Source organism: Moschus berezovskii, chromosome 27 (assembly GCF_049115385.1).
Source record: "Moschus berezovskii isolate FMDL1 chromosome 27, NW_MosBer_1.0, whole genome shotgun sequence".
In the NCBI taxonomy this organism is placed as follows: domain Eukaryota; kingdom Metazoa; phylum Chordata; class Mammalia; order Artiodactyla; family Moschidae; genus Moschus; species Moschus berezovskii.
In genome coordinates, this window is record NC_142486.1 from 16,037,453 (window position 1) to 16,061,978 (window position 24,526).

At 43.1% G+C, this 24,526-nt stretch overlaps 1 long non-coding RNA gene across 1 annotated transcript in view; it reads left to right on the forward strand.

The window, feature by feature from the left end:
• The first annotated feature begins 106 nt into the window (after positions 1 to 106).
• Positions 107 to 24,526, forward strand: part of LOC148773654 (uncharacterized) — a 28,205-nt gene continuing 3,785 nt past the window's right edge. The window contains exon 1 of the long non-coding RNA XR_016036591.1: positions 107 to 592. This is a non-coding gene — a long non-coding RNA (uncharacterized LOC148773654). The remainder of the gene's footprint in view (positions 593 to 24,526) is intronic.

Here is a 24,526-nt window from a genome sequence, read left to right on the forward strand (position 1 = left end):
GGGCCGCGCGCGCCAGGCCCCGCCCCCGCCCGCCCCCGCGGCGTCACGTGACCCTCCCCGCCGCGCGCGCGCCGCTTTCCCGCCGCTGGGGCTGTGGTCCCTGGCACCTGTTGGCCTCGTGTGCTCCAGTCAACGTAGAAGCTCCCCAGGGCCGTCTCGAGACTGTCCACACCCTCCCCGCCCCCACCACCGAATGCTGATCGGTAGGGCGGCCCGGGGACCTCACCCAGAGCCACCTAGCAAATGAGTGCTGGAGCCGGGACCCAGACCCGGCCACGTGGCCCCGCTGACCCTACTCAGCCCGAGGAGTGGCCCGGGGCTCGAGGTGGAACTTCCTGGAGCCAGGCCCGATGCTGAGTGATACGATGCTTATTTCATAGTAGCCGTGGGAGGTGGCTTCCTCACACATGTGGCCTCTCACAGATGTGGAAACTGAAGGTGACTGGGCAAGGTGACTTGACTCCCTGCCTAATGGTTTTCGGATGGAGCCCTGTCAAAGTTGGCTAGGGACCGGACCTCAGCAACCTGGCAGTGCCTGTATCCTGAGGACAGATAATCCCAGCCTACCTTTACATGGAGACGTAGGGAAGAGGTGAGGGCTGCGTGCACCGGGTTTGGTGAAAATACACTCTTAGGCTTTACTCAGCAGGATAGCTAACATTTTTGTTGTCCTTAGGTTTGACAAAAATTGGAACCCTGTCGAGATCATCATCTTTTGCTCCTGTGCTGGACTTTATAGTTTACACAGTATTTGGTCCACTTCAGTTTCTTCATTAGAACAACCCCACAGTGTGGGTGTCATCTGCTTTTCTGAACTGGATGAACAGGGGACCATGTCTGTCTTGTTCATTGCTGTAGCTCCCACCCACCCCCATCCCTACAGTCAAATGCAGACACTCAAAAATTTTGGAATAGGTGAATCAAGTTTTACAGAATGGGAAATCTGAGAGTTGGGGAGCTGAGACTCAACATGTATCTTCTGACACACAGGCAGAGGTTCTTTTTAATTGCAGTCTGTCTCCCAGACTGTTAAAACTGAAGAGAGGACCCCCAGAGACCATCCAGTCCATCTCCCTCACTTTACAGTGAAGATGTGAGCTGAGAGCTTCACAAAACACATCTCCTAGGCTTCAGTAAGTAATCATGTTGTTTTTGTCTTCCTTGGAAGCTGGGAGTAGGTCCTTGTATGCATTAAAGATCAAGAGACAAAATGGAACAGTAATTATGATTCTGAAATTGCTCATAATTAGATCTACGGTCAGGCATTCTAATTCAGATTAATAACACTGAGAGTTGCTAGTTCCCAGTAATCCACAAGTCAGTGAAGTTTCAAGATGTGCTAATTAGATCAATGGTTTTTCTGTTGGTGGTGTTATTCATTTGATAAGCTATTGACTGGCACTGTGTGCAAAGCTCTGAGCTGGGAACTGGGGCTGATAAAAGATTACTGGATAGTGTGAATTAGTGGTTAAGAGCAGGAGCTCTCTGGAGTCAGGTTGCCTGGATTAGAATCTCATTTAGGCCACTTGTTGTGTTATCCTGGGCACATTACCCCCCTGGCCTTTCTACTTACGGAGTTTCTCTTCCACTGAAGATGCACACACAGATATCACTGTAATCCAGAATGGATGGATGTAATACGTAGGGTAAGCTCAGGGGTGGGCAAGATCACTCTAGGGATCTCCCCCAACTGTTAGGAATCAGGTTGCCCCGCGGGAGTGAGTGGCAGGCCAGGGAGGAGCAAAGCTTCATTTGTATTTACAGCCACTCCCCATCACTCCTGTTACTGCCTGAGCTCCACCTTCTGTCACACCAGCGGGTAACATTAGATTCTCATGGGAGTGTGAACCCTACTATGACCTACGCACGCCAGGGCTCTAGGTTGCACATTCCTTATGAGAATTATCGTGAAACCATTCCCTACCCTTGGTCCGTGGAAGAACTGTCTTCCATGGAACTGGTCCCTGGTCCCAAAGAGGTTGGGGACTGCTGCTCAGAGAAATGAGGAGGGGATAATGGAGCAGGTAGCATTGCATCGCTGAAGAAGCAGCAGAGTTTCAGAAGGTCAGGATAGAGCAAAGGCTTCAAGAAGAAGGAGCAGGGTGAACCATGGCATGGAGGCAGAAGCATGAGTTGTCCAGTATGTCTGCAGTGTGAAGGGTTAAGGGGAGTTTAGGCTGGAGAGGTAGGTTGGGGCCACATTGAGGAAGGCCTCTGATTCCGGCAAGGAGTTTGGATGTTACTCAGTAAGCAGTAAAAAGCCTTTCAGGGACTTTTGCCAGATCATTTTGCAACTACAGGAGAATATAGTGACTCAGAGAAAACACCATGGAGTTCAGCGTGGAGCCAGGTTTCCTGAGTAGGAGTGAGTTTCCCGGCATGGGAAAGGCTGGTGTATCCGGAGGGGTGCCTGCCACCTCAGCGGTATCTGAGTCTCATTTCGAGATGTGTGACTGAGATTGCCCTCTAGTGGCTGAGGTTGGTACTTCCTTGGAGATTGGATTGGGATTTCTCAGTCTATTCCATAGATTCATACTCAGCTAATACAGACTGAACAACTATTCTGTGCTAGACACCTTTTTTATAGTTGGAGACATAAATATCGTACTTTTTTCCATTTTTTTGGCTGTGCTCGGCAGCTTGCGGGATGTTAGTTCCCTGACTAGGGATCAAACCTGGGCTCCTGCGGTGAAAGCACTGAGTCCTATCCATTGGACCATCAGGAAATTCCCTGTGCCAGGCACTTGCTTTTTTAATTAATTTTTTTGGGCTGCGCTGGATCTCTGCTGCTACACGAGGACTTTTCTCTAGTTGTGGTACATGGGCTTCTCATTGCGGTGGCTTGTCCTGTTGCAGAGCACAGGCTCTAGAGCATGTGAGCCCAATACTTGTGGCACACAAGCTTAGTTGCTCCACAGCATGTAGGATCTTCCGGGACCAGGGATTGAACTCCTGTCCCCTGCATTGCAAGGGGATTCTTAACCATTGGGCCACCAGGGAAGCCTGTGCCAGGCACTGTTATGTACTTTATCTCTGATCGTCCTTCTCGAAGTAGATACTATAAACGTTTAACAGAAAAAAAAAAAAATCAGCTCACTGAACTGTGGAGTTGGAAGGAACTTCAGAATCATTTCCTCCAGCTCACTGAATGGTTAAAGTGTTTCTAATGGCTGCTCTAGCTCTGGATCTACCCAGACTAAGTCTTATTTTATTTTTTGGTAGCGCGGCACGTGGAATCTTAGTTCCCCAACAAGGGATCCCCTGCATTGGAAGCACAGAGTGTTAACCACTGGACTGCCAGGAAAGTCCCTAGACTAAATCTTAAACCAGCTCTCATCTCTTTGTGATGTGAAGGTCACCGGAGAGGTCAGTTGGTAATTTGCCCAGCTTAACACAAGAGAGCAACATTTGAAGAACACAAATGAACAGTCCCATTTCAACTAACTCAGCTCTGCAGCACAAACTAAGAAGGGAGGAGAAGTTCAGAAACAGGCGTCAGAACACAGTGAATAATTTATTAAGATTTAAGTACTGATCTCTTTTTTAAATCCAAAAAACCTCATACTAATTTTCTTGTGGCACTTCTTCATGTATTAGAAATTGCTTGCGTGCATGAAGCCACTTCAGTTGTGTCCGACTCTTTGAGACCCTGTGGATGGTAATCTAGCCAAAGAAAAAAGAGGACTCCTTTCCATTTCCAGGATTAGTTCAAATACCACCCTTTTATGAAGTGTTTCCAGGTATGCTCCTGCTATACATGCTATGTCTGCAGCTCTTATGTCTTAGAGCAAATGTGTATGATATTTATTTATGGGCTCATCTTGCTCTTCCTACTAGATGGTAAAATTTCTTGAAAGCTGTAAATGTTCGTGTCTTTACTTTTCAACCCTCTCCAGTACCAAGAGGTGTTTTGCATTCGATAAATATTTGTTAAAAGAGTGAATTGAGTATTTCTGGAATGGCCTCCACACCCTTAGTCAGCTGGGATGCGCTTTTCTGTATGAGCTCAGGGTTGACTGTGTTCCTGTTAAAAACGCAGCACCCAAAATAGAATACCATTTTCTAAATGTAGCCTGACCAGTGGGAGTACAAAGGAGTATTGCTTTCTTTGTATTGGTCCAATATTTTATTCTCTTCCACACAGAGCCTCTCCCTGAACCTCTAATCTAAAATATACACTGTTCATATGCCTCCCTCATGGTGTCCTTTTTCTTTCATGAGACTTCTCGCAGTTTGTCAGAGATTCATTTGTGAAGTGATAGAACACTGTAATTAGAAGTGTGGGGGCTGCAAGTTCCCTTCTCTTTCTGCCTCTGTGAATTCACTTTCCAGAACTGCGGAGAGACAAGATATACTCCTATTAGCTGTAGAAGCTTTGGTTATGTTATTTCAACACCTGCTGAGCACCTTAGGGCCAGGTTTGTTCTTGTTGTTTAGTCGCTAAGTCGTGTCCCCCTCTTTGCATGCCAGGCTTCTCTGTCCTCCACTGTCTCCCAGAGTTTGCTCAGATGCGTTTCCATTGAGTTGGTGATGCCATCTAATCATTTCATCCTCTGTCGCCCCCTTCTCCTCCTGTCCTCAATCTTGCCCAGCATCAGGGTCTTTTCTAGTGAGTCAGTTCTTTGCATCAGGTGGCCAAAATATTGGAGTTTCAGCTTCAGCATCAGTCCTTCCAATGAACACCCAGGACTGATTTCCTTTAAGATTGACTGGTTTGATCTCCTTGCTGCCCAAGGGACTCCCAAGAGTATTCTCCAGCACCACAGTTCAAAAACATCAGTTTTTCGGTTCTCAGCCTTCTTTATAGTCCAACTCTCACATCCATACGTGACTACTGGAAAAACCATCAGTTCGGTTCAATTCAGTTGCTCAGTCATGTCTGACTCTTTGTGACCCCATGGACTGCAGCACGCCAGGCTTCCCTGTCCATCACCAACTCCTGAAGTTTACTCAAACTCATGTCTATCGAGTCGGTGATGCCATCCAAGCATCTCATCCTCTGTCGTCTCCTTCTCCTCCTGCCTTCAATCTTTCCCAACATCAGGGTCTTTTCCAATGAGTCAGCTCTTCGCATCAGATGGCCAGAGTATTGGAGTTTCAGCTTCAGCATCAGTCCTTCCAATGAATATTCAGGACTGATTTCCTTTAGCATGGACTGGTTGGATCTCCTTGCAGTCCGAGGGACTCTCAAGAGTCTTCTCCAACACCACAGTTCAAAAGCATCAATTCTTTGGCACTCAGCTTTCTTTATAGTCCAGCTCTCACATCCATACATGACTACTGGAAAAACCATAGCTTTGACTAGACCATAGCATAGACGGACCTTTGTCAGCAAAGTGATGTCTCTGCTTTTTAATACACTGTCTAGGTAGGCAATGGCTAAATTGAAGGGGAAACTGAGTGCCTCCCAAGTGCTAGATTTTGGAGGCCGGGTGATCTTTTCTGATTTTGACACAAGCCTTGTGAAACCAATGTCACCAATATCATCTTTTCACACCTGGGAAGCTGGGGCGGAAAGCGTGGGTGAAACCCTTGAGACCACACATGTGATAAGTGTTAGGCCTAGGACACCCCTGTCTATCTGATTCTTCACTGGAAGCTGAAAACAGGTGGTGCAAGGTCACATTCAGCCTGCAGATGTATATTACTAGATCTGTGTCATTTTTATTTCCTTTAATTAAAAAATAAAAGCAGAACAAAAATTCAGGTTTTGGAATCAAACTGCTGGAGAGTGAATCCTGTTGTCACTTATCAGTTGCTTAACTTCTTCCTCAGTTTTCTCATCTGCAAAAGAGGGTATAGTACTCACTGTGTAGGCATGTTGAGATTTAAATGTTTTTATATGTGAACTTGGGTGGGTGGCATAACTTTTCTAAACTTTAGTTTCATCAAATGCAAATTTGGGATCATAAATGGATTCTGTTTACTTCACAAAGTGAGATATAGTAAAGTCTGGGAGATTTTTTAATCTGCAGGCTTTAAACTGAAAAAAATATATAGATGTTGCATCCATGCTAAATTGCTTCAATTGTGTCTGAATCTTTGTGACCCTGTGGACCGTAACCCACTAGGCTCCTCTGTCCATGGGCTCCTCCAGACAGTAATACTGGAGTGGATTGCCTTTCATGCCTCTAATACAGATGTTAGATGTCTCTTATTACAAGAGGTAACTCCCTAATCTGACATCAAATTTTTGTTGTTTTAAAATTAATATTACAATTAATATATATAATAATACATTATAATTATAAAATTGATTGTAATTACATTCAATAAAACCCACCGTTTTAAGTATACAGAGACTTCCCTGGTGGTCTAGGGCTAAGATTCTGAGTTCTCAATACAGGGGGCCCGGTTTCAATCCCTGTTCAAGGAGCTAGATCCCACAGGCTACAACTCAGACCTGGTGCAACCAAATAAATAAACTAAATATTTAAAAAACTTAAAATCTATGGCCTTGATGGAGTCTAGTAATTGAATCTGGAGAAGGAAATGGCAATCCACTCCAGTACTATTGCCTGGAGAATCCCATGGACAGAGGAGCCTGGTGGGCTGCAGTCCATGGGGTCGCAAAGAGTCGGACACGACTGAGAGCCTTCACTCACTCACTCGCTCTGTAATGAAATACAGTTACGTAATGGTCACCTCAGTCAGGATGTATAGCAATTTCTTCAACCTGAAGAGCCCCTTCTAGTGATCCTCTCCTCTAGGCAATGTTCTGTCTACTTTATGTCGCTATGGTTTGCCTTTTTCTAGGATTTCATATCAATGGAATCACAAAGTAGTGTTTATGTTTGACTTCTTATGCCTAGTATATTTCTAGATTAAATTACATTCTTATGCATCTTAATGCTCAGCTTTTTAATTGAGATATAACATATACCATAAAATTCATCATTTTAAAGTGTACGATTCAGTGATTTTCAGTATATATACAAGATTGTGTCACTGCCCATCCCCCCATCCCTACAGCCCCTAGCAACAACTGATCTTGTTTGTTTCTATGGATTTGACTCTTCTGAACATTTCATACGCACAGAACCATGTAATATGTGGCCTTTATGCGGCTGGCTTCTTTTCCTTAGTATGTTCTCAAGAGTCACCCAGGCTTTAGCCTATGTCAGACTTCATTCTTATTTTATGACTTAATGATATTTCATTGCGTGGGGATACCACATTTATAGAACTGTAGCTGATGGTTATATAGCTGGTTATATATTCATCAGCTGGTGGACATTTGAGTTGTTCCCTCTTTAATTTTAAAAATGGTTATTTATTTATTTTTGGCTGTGCTGGGTCTTTGTTGCTTTGCGTCAGCTTTCTCTAGTTGTGGTGAGCGGGGGCTACGCTTTGCTGTAGCACATGCGCTTCTCATTGCAGTGGCTTCTCTTGTTGTGGAGCGCAGGCTCAGTAGTTGTGACACTTGGGCTTAGTTGCTTCATGGCATGTGGAATCCTCCTGGACCGGGAATCGAACTTGTGTTCCCAGCATGGCAGATGGACTCCTATCCACTGGGCCAGCAGGGAAGTCCTGTTCCCACTTTAGATCATTATACATAATGCCGCTGTGAACTTTTGTGGGCAAGTTTTTATGTGAATGTCTGTCTTCTGTTCTCTTGGGTATATACCTGGGTGTAGAATTGCTGCATCATATGGTGTGTGTGTGTGTGTGCTAAGTCACTCAGTTGTATCCAACTCTTTGCAACCCCATGGACTGTAGCCCACCAGGGTTCTCTGCCCATGGGATTCTCCAAGCAAGAATACTGGAGTGGATTGCCATGTCCTCCTCCAGGGGATCTTCCCAACTCAGGGATTGAACTGGCGTCTCCTGAACAGGCAGGAGTTCTTTACCACTAGCGCCACCTCGGAAGCCTGCATCATATGGTAACTCTGTTTAACTTTTTGAGAAACTGCCAAACTCTTGCAATGGCAAGCCACTCCAGTACTCTTGCCTAGAAAATCCCATGGATGGAGCAGCCTGGTAGGCTGCAGTCCGTGGGGTCACTAAGGGTCGGACACGACTGAGCGACTTCACTTTCACTTTTCACTTTCACACATTGGAGAAGGAAATGACAACCCACTCCAGTGTTCTTGCCTGGAGAATCCCAGGGACGGGCGAGCCTGGTGGGCTTCCATCTATGGGGTCACACAGAGTCGGACACGACTGAAGTGACTTAGCAGCAGCAGCAGCAGCCAAACTCTTTTCCATGGTAGCTGTACCATTGAACATTACCACCAGCTGTGCATGAGGGTTTCCGTTTCTTTGCATCCTTGTCAACGTTTGTTATTGTCTTTTTTATTGTTATTATACTGTTATACTCTTCCTAGTAGGTATGAAATGATATCTCGTAGTTTTTATTTGTATTTTTCTGATGGCTTTGGACTTACTGTCCATTTGTATACCTTTTTTCTGGAGAAATGTCTATTCAAGTCCTTTGTCCATTTTAAATTGGGATGTCTGTCTTCCTGTTTTTGAGTTGTAAAAGTTCTTTATGTCTTCTGAATATTAGACCCTTATCAGAGAAATGATTCACGAATATTTTCTGCCATTCAGTGAATTCTTTTCATTTTCTATAAGTACAAAATGTTTTAATGTTTATGAACTCCAATTTATGTAGTTTTTCTCTTGTTGCTTGTACTTAGGTTTATATAAGAAATTATTGTATATTCTAAGGTCGTTATGATTTATGCCCATGTTTTCCTCTAAGGGTTTTATCATTTTAGTTCTTACAGTTAGATCTAGCTGTTTATCATATCATAACCCTCTTACATGTGACAAATCTTTTTTTTTTCTTTCTTGCTGTTTCCAAGATTTTCTCTTTATCTTTCAGTACTTTAACTTTGATATGTCTGGGTATTGATCTCTATGTGTTTATCCTACTTGGGATTTGTTGAGTTTCGTGGAGATATAGATTTACATTTTCCAGCAAATTGGGTAAGTCTTTAAATTTTCTTCAGATGTTTTTTTCTTTCTCCTCTCTCTTTCTCCTCCCTTCTGGTACCCCTATTACATGTATGGTGGTGTGTTTAAAAGTGTCCCTGTTTCTCTGAGGCTATGTTCACTTTTCTTCATTGTCTCTCTGTTCTTTCAATTCCATAAGCTCTATACATTTATCTTCAAGTTTGCTAATTCTCTTTTTTTGCCGGTTCAAATAAACTTTTGAGCCCTTATAATGAATTTTTCCTTTTGGTTAATGTACATTTCAACTCCAGAATTTCAACTGGTTATTTAAAAAAATTTTCCATCCCTTTTTTGATAGTCTCTATTTGATGATACATCATCATACCTCTTTGATTTCTTTGAACATATTTATAGTCGCTATCTTGAAGCCTGTTAAATCTGATATTTAGTCCCTCTCATGTGCAGGTTCTGTTGCCTGTTCTTTTTTTTTCTTTTTTTCCTGTGTGTAGGTCACACTTTTTCTTTACATGTCTCACAATTTTTGTTGAAAACTGGACACTTTAGGTACTATAGCAATTCTGAATACTGATTCCTTCTCCCCTCTCTCTCCCCGGGATTGTTTTGTTGTTGTTCACTGCTTGTTTTGTGACTTGACTTGGCTATTTTAGTTAGTTTTCCCTCAGCGTGAAAGCTCTGGTCCTGCTCCTTGGAGGGCATAACCTTGGACTCTGCCTTTCTGTTTCAGCTCTTGTCACCTTGGGATGACAAGGGTTATAGCAGGTTCTCTTTGTCACTTTATTTCTCTGGTAAGCTGTCTGATTCATTTGATAATACACACTGCCAGTTAGCCTCCACTGATTACTGACTGATGGCTCTATTGTTTTGACAATGCCCAAAGACTCTGATGCTGGGAAAGGTTGGGGGTGGGAGGAGAAGGGGACGACAGAGAATGAGATGGCTAGATGGCATCACCGACTCTGTGGACATGAGTTTGAGTGAACTCCGGGAGTTGGTGATGGACAGGGAGGCCTGGCGTACTGTGATTCATGGGGTCGCAGAGAGTCGGACACGACTGAGCGACTGAACTGAACTGAACTGAAGGCATATGTTGGAGAAGGCAATGGCAACCCACTCCAGTACTCTTGCCTGGGAAATCCCATGGAGGATTTCCCTGGTGGGCTACAGTCCATGGGGTTGTGAGGAGTTGGACACGACTGAGCAACTTCACTTTCACGCACTGGAGAAGGAAATGGCAACCCACTCTAGTATTCTTGCCTGGAGAATCCCAGGGATGGGGGAGCCTGGTGAGCTGCCGTCTATGGGGTCACACAGAGTTGAACAAGACTGATGTGACTTAGCAGCAGCAGCAGCAGCAGCAGGGGATATATTGGGCTTCGCTTGTGGCTCAGCTGGTAAAGCATCCTCCTGCAATGCGAGAGACCTGGGTTCAATCCCTGGGTTGGGAAGATCCCCTGGAGAAGGGAAAGGCTACCCACTCCAGTATTCTAGCCTGGAGAATTCAGTGGACTGTATAGTCCATGTGGTCGCAAAGAGTTGGACATGACCAAGCAACTTTCACTTCACTTCAGGGCATATATTGCTCAGCAGTCTGATTCTGTTAAATTTGGCAGGGATAGGTTTTAAGACTGGCCTTTGTGGTCTGTTCTGACCCCAGGAGGGCTCTTTTTAGCTGTCTCTTTCCCTGGTTCTCTCTTGTGAATTCATGGCCTTGTGGTTCTTAAGAAGCTTTTTTTTTTTTTTTTTGATAGTGTGCTTACGCTTGAGCTTTCCTGTAGTAAGTTTCAAATAAAGTCAGTTCCTTTGGGGAGAATCTCAGGTCTCTTTTTCTATGGGCTGTCTCTCCCTGGGCAAAGTCTCTCAGCTACTACTTTGGGTACTAGCTGCTGTAGCTTCTGGTCTTCTTGGCTTGTTTCTCCCAGTACTGGATCTCTGCTCTACAGGCAAGTTGGGATAAGGGTGATTGGGGCCCCGGGCATCCGTGGACCATCACACCAGGGACTGAGCCTCCATCATATGAGTAGGGGTTGCATGGGGGAAGCGAACCCCCTACTTCTTTGCCACACTCACCAGAAATTTAGCCTCTTCAGCTTGGAGCTGCAGGGGATAAAAAATGCTGGCAGTCTGTCCCTCATGGTGCAATACTTTAAGGTTTGATAGGGAGCTGAGGGGAAAGGGAGCCCTGTCTTTTTGGCCACACCAACCTGGGTCAGAATTTCCATTAAGGTGAGGTGGGGGAAGGTGGGAGGGAGGGAATTCAGTTCAGTTCAGTTCAGTCGCTCAGTCACGTCTGACTCTTTTTGACCCCATGGACTGCAGCACGCCAGGCTTCCCTGTCCATCACCAACTCCCGGAGTTTACTCAAACTCATGTCCATTGAGTCAGTGATGCCATCCAACCATCTCATCCTCTATCGTCCCCTACTCCTCCCACCTTCAGTCTTTCCCAGCATCAGGTCTTTCCCAGTGAGTCAGAGCTCTTCGCATCAGGTATTGCGAAGTATTGGAGTTTCAGCTTCAGCATCAGACCTTCCAATGAATATTCAGGACTGATTTCCTTTAGGATGGACTGGTTGGATCTCCTTGCTGTCCAAAGGACTCTCAAGAGTCTTCTCCAACACCACAGTTCAAAAGCATCAATTCTTTGGTGCTCAGCTTTCTTTGTAGTCCAACTTTCACATCCATACATGACTGCTGGAAAAACCATAGCTTTGACTAGACGGACCTTTGTTGGCAAAGTGACATCTCTGCTTTTTAATATGTTATCCAGGTTGGTCATAATTTTTCTTCCAAGGAGCAAGCATCTTTTAATTTAATGGCTGTAGTCACCATCTGCTGTGATTTTGGAGCCCCGCCAAAAATAGTCTGTCACTGTTTCCATTGTTTCCCCATCTATTTGCCGTGAAGGGATGGGGCCAGATGCCATGAGCTTAGTTTTCTGAATATTAGGTTTCAAGCCAACTTTTTCACTTTCCTCTTTCACTTTCATCAAGAGGCTCTTTAGTTCTAATTCGCTTTCTACCATAAGTGTGGTATCATCTGCACATCTGAGGTTATTGATATATCTCCTGGCAATCTTGATTTCAGCTTGTGCTTCTTCCAGTCCAGCATTTCTCATGAAGTACTCTGCATATAAGTTAAATAAGCAGGGTGACAATATACAGCCTCGACATACTCCTTTCCCGATTTGGAACCTGTCTGTTGTTTCATGTCCAGTTCTAACTGTTGCTTCTTAACCTGCATACAGATTTCTCAGGAGACAGGTCAGGTGGTCTGGTATTCCCATCTCTTTAAGAATTTTCCACGGTTTGTAGTGATCCACACAGTCAAAGGCTTTGGCATAGTCAATAAAACAGAAGATGTTTTTCTGGAACTCCCGCTTTTTCAATGACCCAGTTCAGTTCAGTTCAGTTCAGTCGCTCAGTCATGTCCGACTCTCTTCGACCCCATGAATCACAGCACGCCAGGCCTCCCTGTCCATCACCAACTCCCGGAGCTCACTCAAACTCATGTCCATCAAGTCGGTGATGCCATCCAGCCATCTCATTCTCTGTCGTCCCCGTCTCCTCCCACCCCCAATCCCTCCTAGCATCAGACTCTTTTCCATTGAGTCAACTCGTCGCATGAGGTGGCCAAAGTATTGGAGTTTCAGCTTTAGCATCAGTCCTTCCAATGAACACCCAGGATTGATCTCCTTTAGAATGGACTGGTTGGATCTCCTTGCAGTCCAAGGGACTCTCAAGAGTCTTCTCCAGCACCACAGTTCAAAAGCATCAATTCTTCGGCGATCAACTTTCTTCACAGTCTAACTCTCTCATGACCACGGGAAAAACCATAGCCTTGGCTAGACGGACCTTGGTTGGCAAAGTAGTGTCTCTGCTTTTTAATATGCTATCTAGGTTGGTCATAACTTTCCTTCCAGTGATCCAATGGATGTTGGCAATTTGATCTGTGGTTCCTCTGCCTTTTCTAAATCTACCTTGAACATCTGGAATTTCATGGTTCACATACTGTTGAAGCCTGACTTGGAGAATTTTGAGCATTACTTTGCTAGCGTGTGAGATGAGTGCAATTGTGCGGTAGTTTGAGGGAATTAGTTAGGCCCAAATGCCGCAGACTCTTTTTAGTTTGACCAACTTCTAGTAGATTTTCTTGAATAAATGTTTCTTCATTGGTTATGTGCCATTAGGACAATTTCCAGAAACTAAGTTTTTTAAAAAATAATTTTCATCAGTTTTGCTTGTTATTCTGGGGAATGGGCATATAAGAGCTCCTCACACCATCATCTCAGAGGGTTTAATCTCCCCTAGCATTTCCTCTAAAGCTTTTTGGTTAGTCTGTTGTTTGCCATAACAGCTACCTACTACCTTCGGTGGCTGCAAAGTTAAAACACTTGCCTTTAAGTGTTTTTGACAAATGTCCCCTAAGAGGATTTTTCACACTGAGCAAGCTCCAAGTGAGGTCAAATACAGATAGCCTTGTAAGTTGGGTCTCCCAAGGAACCACAAGACAATGCCAGTGATGACAATTCTTTGGAAATAAGACTTGGAAAGAACTTTGATAAATAATAATGGAAAAGAATATATATATATATATATATATATATATATATATATATAAAATGGAGTCACTCTGCTGTATAGCATTAAACAATATTGTAATTCAACTGTTACTTCAATTAAAATAAATTAAAAACTTGGCAAGACCTCCAGCTTCTTTCTATTCCCTCCAGTGTCTGCCAGGTTGTACCGGAAATGTGAGTTACTTTACAAGATAGCAACAGAGCTGGAGGATAGGGGACAGGATTTGAACGAATTAAAATGTCACAGAGCTCACTGTTTCCACCAAGATTCTGCCATTTTTTCTTGAGTCAGCATTCTTCAAGTTGCTGTTAACCTTCGGTTCATTTACAGAGTTTTTAAAAAGTTGATTCTGACAATTTTTGCTGGGTTCTTTATTGCTTTTATGTAGGGGTGAATTTTCATAGGTCCTTTTTCTGACATCACCAAAATAAACATTTAATTAGATTAACATTCAAACTACTACAGACTCACCAAATTCCTGAACTTGTGCCCAGGTTCCTTTCTGTGATCTGCAGGGGTGTCCTGAAACACTGTGCTTCTTCCTTGAAATCAAGGTAGAGAGCAGTTCAGCTGCTAAAGGGCCCCCTGTCGCACAGTGTGGTAACCCTATCATAACCCTATGAAAAAGGGAAACGAGCTTTGTTCAACATGAGAAGTCCTCCCTGTCCTCACTACTTGGTGCGCAAATTGTCTGAAGAATATAGAATCTAGAACCTGGTCCAGGAGATCGGTACCAAAGCCACTGGTGAATAACTTTAAAAATCACTTTTTAAAACTCCTTAAAAGTGTTTGCCTATCTCCAATACTTTTCTTATTTCCTAAAATTTCTCAAGGTTTGTCTACAATGGTTCCAAAACCATATCTCCAGTATCTTTAAGCATCCTGAGGATGGCCTGCATGCAGGTCTGGGGTCTTGAACATTTTAATCGAGTTTGTGTTCTCTTATCATTATTCTTTACTTTGAGGGCTTCAGTTTCCTCTGAACCACAACCTTAAGCCATTTAAAAATCTTAAGCATCATTTTCTTTATAGAAGGCATACCAAATGAAAGTTGAGAGGTTCTGCTTTCTCTTGGTCATCTGTTAATATTACACCATCCACCCTAGGCAATGGGCCTATCTCTTCCTTCTTCTTATTCCAGATAAAGCTTTCAAAGCCCTTTTTGTTGTCTGTAGCATGCTTCACAATCTCAGCCATTCTGACAATATTCTTAAAGGTTTATACCAGTCTTGCATATTTATCCCTGAGTAGGTAGCTCTTCTATCTTCTCTGGTAGAATTTCCTTTACAATTTAGTTCCTTTCAATGTTCGTTCTCCCATTGCATCATCATCAGAATCCAAAGGGGATGAAGGAATGACTTGTTTTGTTTATGGTTGGATATTCTTGATAGTTAAAATTATACATATCAGTTTTGTATTGGAACGTAAAGAGAAAATTATTTAGTACATGCAATGAAATAAGTATTCATTAATTTAGCATTCAATGATTAATTTATGCATTGTAATGGTTGTAGGCATTGTCTTCTTCATGTTGAGTATATTAATACATAATTATATGCTGCTATGGTCACTAGCTTTTATTTCATTTATCAATTACTCTGTGACAAACCAGTCCAATATTTAGTGGTATGAAACTTTTTTTTTTTTAATACTCATTGATTCTGTGGGTCAGTAATTTGGAAAAGGCATATACTATACTCCGTTTCATGTTGGCTGAGTCTCAGCTTGGATGACCTGAACAGCTGGGGATGACTCTAATGACTGGGGTTGGAACAGCTGGGACTGGGGGATACACATCCATGATGGCTTCTTTTCTTTCTTTCTTTTTAAAAAATTTTTTTTTGCTCATTTCAAGACTTGTGGGACCTTGATTCCCTGACCAGAGGTGGAACCCACACTCCCTGGACTGGAAGCTCAGTCTTAACGACTGGACTGCCAGGGAAGTCCCCAAGATGGCTTCTTTACTCACATGACTGTGGCCTGGGCTGAGCTGGCTGAAGGACAGGCTCTACAGTGCGTAAGGGTGTCCTTACCAGCATGATTGAAGCAGGGTAGCTGGACTTCTTATCTGGAAGCTCCAAACTCCAGAAACAAGTATTCCACTGAGCAAGGTGAAAATTGCATGACCTTTAATGGCCCATCTTTGGAAGTCATCTAGCATCACTTCCACCACACTATTTGTTGAAGCAGTCACAGCCAGCTCTGATTAAGGGAAGGAAATATGACCTCCACTTTTTTTTTTCCTCGTTGCATGACTTGTGGGATCTCAGTTCCCTGACCAGGGATTGATCGCGGGCCATGGCAGTGAAAGCCTGGAATCCTAACCACCAGGCCACAGGGAACTTCCCTCAACCCCACATCTTGATGGGAGGAAAGTCAGAGAGTTTATGGCTCAGAAGAACTGTTCCACCACCCACAGAATTGTAAGCTCAAGAGAATAGATATTGCTTAAAGTCATTAAAAAAAACTCTTGGGGCCATATTTTAAAACTGTCTCAGCTTTACAGATAATTATTTATAAAGGTGAAATGTATGTCCCTGGATGGAAGGTTACCGAATCAGTGACCAGAAATATTTTTCAACCAATTCTTCTTTTGATTACTTTAAACATCTTTTGGTTAAAAAAAAAAAAATATATATATATATATATGTGTGTGTGTGTGTGTGTGTATACACGCATTTTATAAAAATGCAGACATACAGAAAATGGGAGAATTCTCTTCCATCTCAATTAGGTTTGTTTGTGTGTTTTCCAAAGTTACATATGCACATGTTTAGGAATTCTACGAGGCTTATTATAAAAAATGGGTTCCCTTGTCAATCATATTATGTTCCCCAGAGGTGCTAGTTTCAACCCTGTTAACTGGTTCTTTTCTCTCTGTATCTAAATAAAATAAATCTAAATAGCCCCTATTACTGATTCTTGAGTTTTTGCTTTTAGGCATTTTCTGTTATTATTTTGGAAGTTGGGGTTTTACTTCTTTCATCTTTCATATACTTCCCACATTCATTCCCCCCATGTTACTGTATCACACACAATTTGGATACATCAGTATTCAAAGTTTGTATCATTGTAACTATGTAACAGTTCAGTTCAGTTCAGTCGCTCAGTCGAGTCCGACTCTTAGCGACCCCATGAACCACAGCACGCCAGGCCTCCCTGTCCATCACCAACTCCCGGAGTTCACTCAAACTCATGTCCATCGAGTCGGTGATGCCATCCAGCCATCTCATTCTCTGTCGTCCCCTTCTCCTCCCGCCCCCAATCCCTCCCAGCATCAGAGTCTTTTCCAGTGAGTCAACTCGTCGCATGAGGTGGCCAAAGTATTGCAGTTTCAGCTTCAGCATAAGTCCTTCCAATGAACACCCAGGATTGATCTCCTCTAGAATGGACTGGTTGGATCTCCTTGCAGTCCAAGGGACTCTCAAGAGTCTTCTCCAACACCACAGTTCAAAAGCATCAATTCTTCGGCGATCAGCTTTCTTCACAGTCCAACTCTCACATCCATACATGACCACAAGAAAAACCATAGCCTTGACTATACGGACCTTGGTTGGCAAAGTAATTTAAGTGTTATCCACAGTTGAACCATGTAGTTACTATGACAGCTTTTCCTGTACTTCTTGCTCCTCCCTGTCCCCCTCAACTGAGTTAATAACTGGGTCCTCTTTTTGTTGTTTTGTTTGTGTTATACCTGTGCTCAGTCACCTCAGTCGTGTCCGACTCTGTGCGACCCATGGACTGTAGCCCGCCAGGCTCCTCTGTCCATGGGGATTCTCCAGGCAAGAATACTAGAGTGGATTGCCATGTCGTCCTCCAGAGGATCTTCCCCACCCAGGGATCAAACCCGTGTCTCTTATGTCTCCTGATTTAACTCACCTTGAGGTGTAAATATCTCATTACATTCAAACACATTAGCTTTTCTATTTTTTTTTTCTTTTCTGTTGGAAATATTTATTTATTTATTTGGCCATGCTGGGTCTTAGTTGCGGCATGTGGGATCCAGTTCCCTACCCAGGGATCAAACCTGGGGCCCTTGAATTGGGAGCACAGAGTCCTAACCACTAGACCACCAGGGAAGTCTCTGGTTTTGTTTTCTAAAAGATACCTCTCTGTAGCCTTCTGACCGGTTTCAGTCTGGAGTGGTTGGTTCTTCATGTCTCTCTTGTTTTGGATTCCTAGTGTCCTGGATTCCATATCTCCCTCTTTCTTGCTTTATCTGTTATTTTGGTGGGTATGTTCTCTAGTACCTTGATACAGAAGGATACAGTTTTGAAACTTTGTATGTCTAAAAATGTCTCTATTCTACTATCATACTCAGTAGCTTGGGTAGAGAATTCAAGATTGGAAATGATTTGTTCTTAGTATTTTGAACACAGAACTCTGTCTTCTGGCTTCTGTTGTCAGCATTCAGAAATCCAGTTCCATTCTGGTTCATGATTGTTAGAAAACCTATGAAGATTTTCCCGGCTCTAGTGTGCTAAAATTCTTGGTCTGGAGCTGTTTCCATTAACTGTGTTGAGCCCCATTAATTCATTCCCTAAGAATTTTTTCTTTTTACTGTAGAAATGTATATTTTTTAAAAATATATCACCTGAGTCAAGAAATAAAATATTGACAGTATTCCCAGAAGTCCAATCCCAGGCTGGTCCCTCCTCTGGAATTATAATGCCCACTGTTGAGTGCTATGAAACTATCTTCTTGCTTGCCTTTATAGTTCTTCCTTTGATGTATAAATCTCTAAGGAATAACGATGCCATACAAAATCCACTAGAACTGATAAGTGAATTCAGCAAGGTAGCAGGATACAAGATTAAGATACAGAAATCTGTTGCATTCCTTTACACTAACAATGAAATATCATGGGAATTCCCTTGTCATCCAGTGGTTAGAATTCTTTGCTTCCATTGCAGGGTACCCAGTTTTGATCCTTGGTAAGGAAACTAAGACCCCACAAGCTGTGCAGTACAACCAATAAATAAATAAATTTTAAATTAAAAAAATGAAATATCAGAAAGGGAAAGTAAAAAACCGTCCCTTTTAAAATGCATCCAAGGGCTTCCCTGGTGGTCCAGTAGTTAAGAATCCCTTGCAACGCAGGGGACACCAATTCAGTCCCTGGTCTGGGAAGATCCCACATGCCATGGGGCAACTAAGCCCATGGACCATGACTGCTGAGGCCTGAACACACAGAGCCTATGTTTTGCAACAAGAGAAGCCCGTGAACCACAACTAGAGAGTAATCCCCACTCTGCAACTAGAGAAAGGTTGCTTGCAGCAATGATGACTTAGCACAGCCAAAAACAGATGTGAAAAAAAATAAAATGCATCCAAAAAATATAAAATACTCAGGAATAAACCTGACCAAGAAGGTGAAAGGCTGAGAACTATAAAACATTGAGGGGCTTCCCTGGTGGCTCAGTGGTAAAGAATCCACCTGCCAATGAAGGAGGGGTTCAATCCCTGTTCCAGAAAGATCCCACATGATGTGGGACAGCTAAGCCCGGGTGCCATGACTACTGAGTGGGCACTCTAGAATCCAGGAGGCACAACTACTGCAGCCCATGGACCTAGAGCCTGTGCTCCACGACAAGAGAAAGCACTGCAACGAGAAGCCCGCACAGCGCAACTAGGGAGGAGCCCCCACTCTCTGCAACAGGAGAAAGCCTGCAGGCAGCAATGGAGACCCAGCACAGCCATAAATTATTTAATTAATTAATTTTTAAAAACATGGATAAAGGAAACTGAAGGTGAGTCAAAGAAACGGAAAGACATGCCAAGCTTTTGGACTGGAAGCATTTATATTATTAAAATGGCTGTACTACCCAAAGCAATCTACAGATTTAAGGCAACCCCTATCAAATCACCCATGACATTTTTCACAGAACTAAAATTATAAATATAATTTATAAATAAAATTTTACTTTATAAACAAAATCTATATGGAACCGTAAAACACTCAGAATTGCCAAGGCAATCCTGAGGAAAAGAACAAAGCTGCAGGCATAACCCTCCCAGACTTCAGACAATACTACAAACCGACAGTAATCAAAACAGCATTTGGTATTGGCACAAAAACAGACATATGGATCAATGGAACAGAATAGAGAGCCCAGAAATAAACCCATGTATCTGTGATCAATTAATCTTCAACAGAGGAGGCAAGAACATACAATGGAAAAAAGACAGTCTCTTTAGCAAGTGGTGTTGGGAAAGCTGGACACCCACAGCCACATGTGAATCAATGAAATTAGGAAATTGTCAACATACCCTCATACCAGACACAAAAATAAACTCTAAATAGCTTATAGACTTAAATATAAGACCTGACATTCTGAGAAGTAAGATAATAAGATTGGATTTTCTGCCAGAAGAAAGCATTTTATTATGTCACTCAGCTTCAGAGTGTTGCAAGAAAACATTTACACATTCAATGTTGATGAAGATTTTTACAAATATAGATAAAATGTGATAATTTGTACTGTTTCCTGGGTTGGTGCTAGTGATGTCACTGGATTGCAGCAGGAGTGAAAAAGTAGAGGTTCAGGATGTCAGGATTATACCTGATGTTTGTGCATCCTAAGTGGATTTTAAAGAAAAGGAAGATGTTGTCAAGGGCTCAGCAGTGCTGGAAACATGAATATGAAGTTCGTTTACCAACATATGCAGCCACTTTTAGGTTATGTGATAGGTTTAAAACAGAACTCATTTATGAAAGGAGGTGACCAGTGAGAAAAAGTGTAGAAAACTCAATACTTGTCGGTTCAGGGGTCACCATTCTCAACAGTCTGTGGAAATGAATGGTAAACATTTTGAGCATTTGGCTCTGAATACGTGCTGCAATATTACAATATAATTTTAATTTCAAGTCAAAGCACATAATTTTCTCTACTTATTCAACTCATAAACCTTTATAGGAAATTCAACCCATAACCAAGAAAAAGCACGTGCCAACTCTGCCTGAACCAACAGATGGAATTGGTGGTTGGGTGCACTCATTTTAGCATTACTCAGCATCAGCATTATCTCTTAATCTTTGGTGTGTTTCCTGGGTTTGTGCTTGGTTTTGAGGTGTTTTACAAACATTGCTAACCCTGCTATGCCTCATCAATGGTAAATGTCCGAGTTAGAAAATGTGGTTTTCTAAAAGGTCATAAAAAATGATGAGTGGTCTTGCAAATATGGGATGAATTTTTCCCCAAGAGAAATCCATTCTAAAGAACAGGTTATGCAACCTGCAAAAATGTGTCATTGACATTAATCATCAAGGGAAGAGGGGGACTGCCCTGGTGGCACAGTGGATAAGAATCTGCCTGCCAAAGCAGGGGACACAGGTTCGATCCCTGGTCTGGGAATATTCCACATGCTGCAGAGTAACTAAGCCTGTGCGCCACGACTACTGAGCCCGTCCGCACTCTAGAGCCCTCAAGTTGCAACTTCTGAGCCCATGTGCTGCAACTACTGAAGCCCACGTGCCTCAACCCATGCTCCACAACAAGAGAAGCCGCTGCAGTGAGAAGTCCACGCACGGCAATGAAGAGTAGGCCCTTCACCCATTTGCTTCAACTAGAGAAAATCTGTGCAAAGCAGCAAAGACCCAGAACAGCCCTAAATAAAGAAACAATTATTTTTTAGTAAAAGGCGAAAGATTTACACGATCTGAAGAGAAATTATTTTTTAAAAAGCGACCCAAGACAGAGACCATTTTTTTAAAGGAGAGAGAGAAAAGGAAAAGTGGGGACTTCCCTGGTGGTCCAGTGGCTAAGACTCTGCACTCCCAAGGTAGACGGCCTGGGTTCGATCCCTGGTCAGGGAACTAGATCCTGCATGTCACAACTACAGAGTGAAGGTACCATGTGCTGCAGCGAAGACCCAGCACAGCCAAATGAATAAATAAAATATTTTTTAAAAAGAGAGGAGGAAAACTGATTGGCAAGTGCCTCTAATACCTATTAGTTTGATATTCACTAGTAAAACTTATGGGCAAAGCTTAGTGAAGGTATTGTGTGGAAACTTTAGTCACCTGACTCTGGGCATTTCATATATCAAGGCCCTTCCAACATGGCCAGCATCCAAGTGAGTAACCAGGTGGATGTGGGTAGCTGTGAGGTTTTCCCACTGACCCCAAGAAATTTAGGAAGGAGATTTTCTTCTGCTGAGAATGTCAACAGTAGTGCCTATAAAATGTTACCTACAAGGAGGATTGAGGATTGTTCTAAAGTTTGAGGACTGATACAGTACTGTTTCATAGAAATAATCTAATCTAGGATACACAGCCTAAGCTTCCTTACAGATAAATTAACATATGAACAGCCCTCATGATCTAACCTACTTGTTGATTAATAAACTTCTTTCAGTTCAGTTCAGTCGCTCAGTCATGTCCGACTCATTGCGACCCCATGAACCGCAGCACGCCAGGCCTCCCTGTCCATCACCACCCCCTGGAGCCCACCCAAACCCATGTCCATCGAGTCGGTGATGCCATCCAGCCATCTCATCCTCTGTCACCCCTTCTCCTCCTGCCCCCACAATCCTTCCCAGCATCAGAGTCTTTTCCAAAGAGTCAACTCTTCACATGAGGTGGCCAAAGTATTGGAGTTTCAGCTTCAACATCAGTCCTTCCAATGAACACCCAGGACTGATCTCCTTTAGGATGGACTGGTTATATCTTCTTGCAGTCCAAGGGACTCTCAAGTCTTCTCCAACACCACAGTTCAGAAGCATCAATTCTTCAGCGCTCTTCTTCACAGTCCAACTCTCACATCCATACATGACTACTGGAAAAACCATAGCCTTTACTAGATGGACCTTTGTTGGCAGAGTAATGTTTCTGCTTTTTAATATGCTATCTAGGTTGGTCGTAACTTTTCTTCCAAGGAGTAAGCGTCTTTTAATTTCCTGGCTGCAATCACCATCTGCAGTGATTTTGGAGCCCCAAAAAATAAAGTGTGACACTGTTTCCACTGTTTCCCCATCTATTTCCCATAAAGTGATGGGACCAGATGCCATGATCTTAGTGTTCTGAATGTTGAACTTTAAGCCAACTTTTTCACTCTCCTCTTTCACTTTCATCAAGAGGCTTTTTAGTTCCTCTTCACTTTCTGCCATAAGGGTGGTATCATCTGCATATCTGAGGTTATTGATATTTCTCACGGCAATCTTGATTCCAGCTTGTGCTTCATCCAGCCCAGCGTTTCTCATGATGTACTCTGCATAGAAATTAAATAAGCAAGGTGACAATATACAGCCTTGACATCTGTTTGACCACTTCCAATTTGCCTTGAATAAACTTCTATTAGTTGCCAAAACTTTTTCTTTCAAATGGAACATGTAAACAATATTTATGGGGCATCCACTATGTAGAGGGCACTGGGGAAACAAAGATGAATAAGATTTGATCCTTCCTTGAAAGAAGTTATAACCTAAACGGGGATCCATGCACATAAATTGTTTATTGTAATACTTTATAAGTGGAATTAAATGCTGTATTATTATTATTATGGACTTCCTTGGTGACTCATCAGTAAAGAATCCACCTGCTATGCAGCCACCACAGGAGACATGGGTTCAATCCCTGGGTGGGGAAGATCCCCTGGAGGGGGATCGTGGCAAGGACATGGCAACCCACTCCAGTATTCTTGCCTGGAGAATCCCATGGACAGAGGAGCCTGGCAGGCTGCAGTCTATAGGGTCACAAAGAGTTGGACACAACTGAAGCGACTTAGCATGCACACATTATTATATTGTATTATAATGAAGAAGCCATTCAGCAGGTGCTATGGAACACAGACCAGAGAGTCTTCCTGGAACAGAAATCCATTAAACTAAACCCTCAGTTTAGTCCACAAGAATGAGAAAGTCATACTAAGGAGAGGAAGGGAGGTGAGAAGTATCAGGGGACCTGTAGGTGGGTGAAGAGCCGGCAGCTAGTGAGTGAGTCCAGGGTCAGGTCATGAGGGCCACACGTGCTGCATTAAGGAGCTTAGATTCTATTTAGTTTTAGGCTGCAAAAAGTCACTGAAAGGTCTGAAGTGGGCTCTGACATCTGATTTGTAATTTTGGTATTGTATTCGTTTTCTGTTGCTGCTCTAACAAATGACTACAAACGTAGAGACTTAAGATGACATCTATGGTCTCTCAGTTCTGTGGTACACAAGTCCACAGTGGCCTGATTAGTTTCTCCATTCTGGCATTTTCTGAGCAGAAGTCAGGGTGTTGGCTGGCTAGACTCTGGCGGGGAGGTGCAGTGAAGAATCCACTCATTCAGGTTGTAGGTGGGACTAAGGCCCCTATTTCCTGGCTACTTTACCTGGTAGATGGATGTCTTGCACTCCTAGAGGCCTCACTCCTGCGCTTGCGCACAGCGGGGTCATCCCAGAGCTGGTACGGGCTGGGAATTTCTGTGTTCTGTTATGTCGCTCTTGCTTCCAGCTGGAGAAAGTTCTTTGCTTTTAAAGAATCAAGTGATTCGATTGGGCTCACCTGAATAATCCAGGCTAATCTCCCTGTTTTAAGGTCTGTAAACTTAATTATGGGCTTCCCTAATGACTCAGCGGGTAAACAATCCACCTGCAATGCAGGAGACACAGGAGATGCAAGTTCGTTCCTTGGGTGGGAAGATCCCCGGGAGGAAGAAATGGCAACATGCTCCACTATTCTTGCCTGGAAAAATCCCATGGACAGAGGAGCCTGGCGGCTACTCTCCAAAAGGGTCTCAAAGGGTCAGAGGTGACTAAGCACAGCACAAACTTAATTACACTAATAAAATCCTTTTATCTGTGTCAGAAAGCATAGATTCCAGGAATTAGGTGTGGACATCCTCAAAGGGCCATTTTTCTGCCTGCCTGGTTGTCTAGGTAGCTGCTAAGGGCACAGAGCTCTGCTCACATCCATGCTGTGTCCCCATCTGGTGATTTTCCTCCCATCTTCCTGGCTGCTTTAAAAGCAAAACAACAACAAAACGAAAGCACACAAATCACCCCGACTTTATTGAGGTAAATTACATTCACCCATTTTATGTGTACA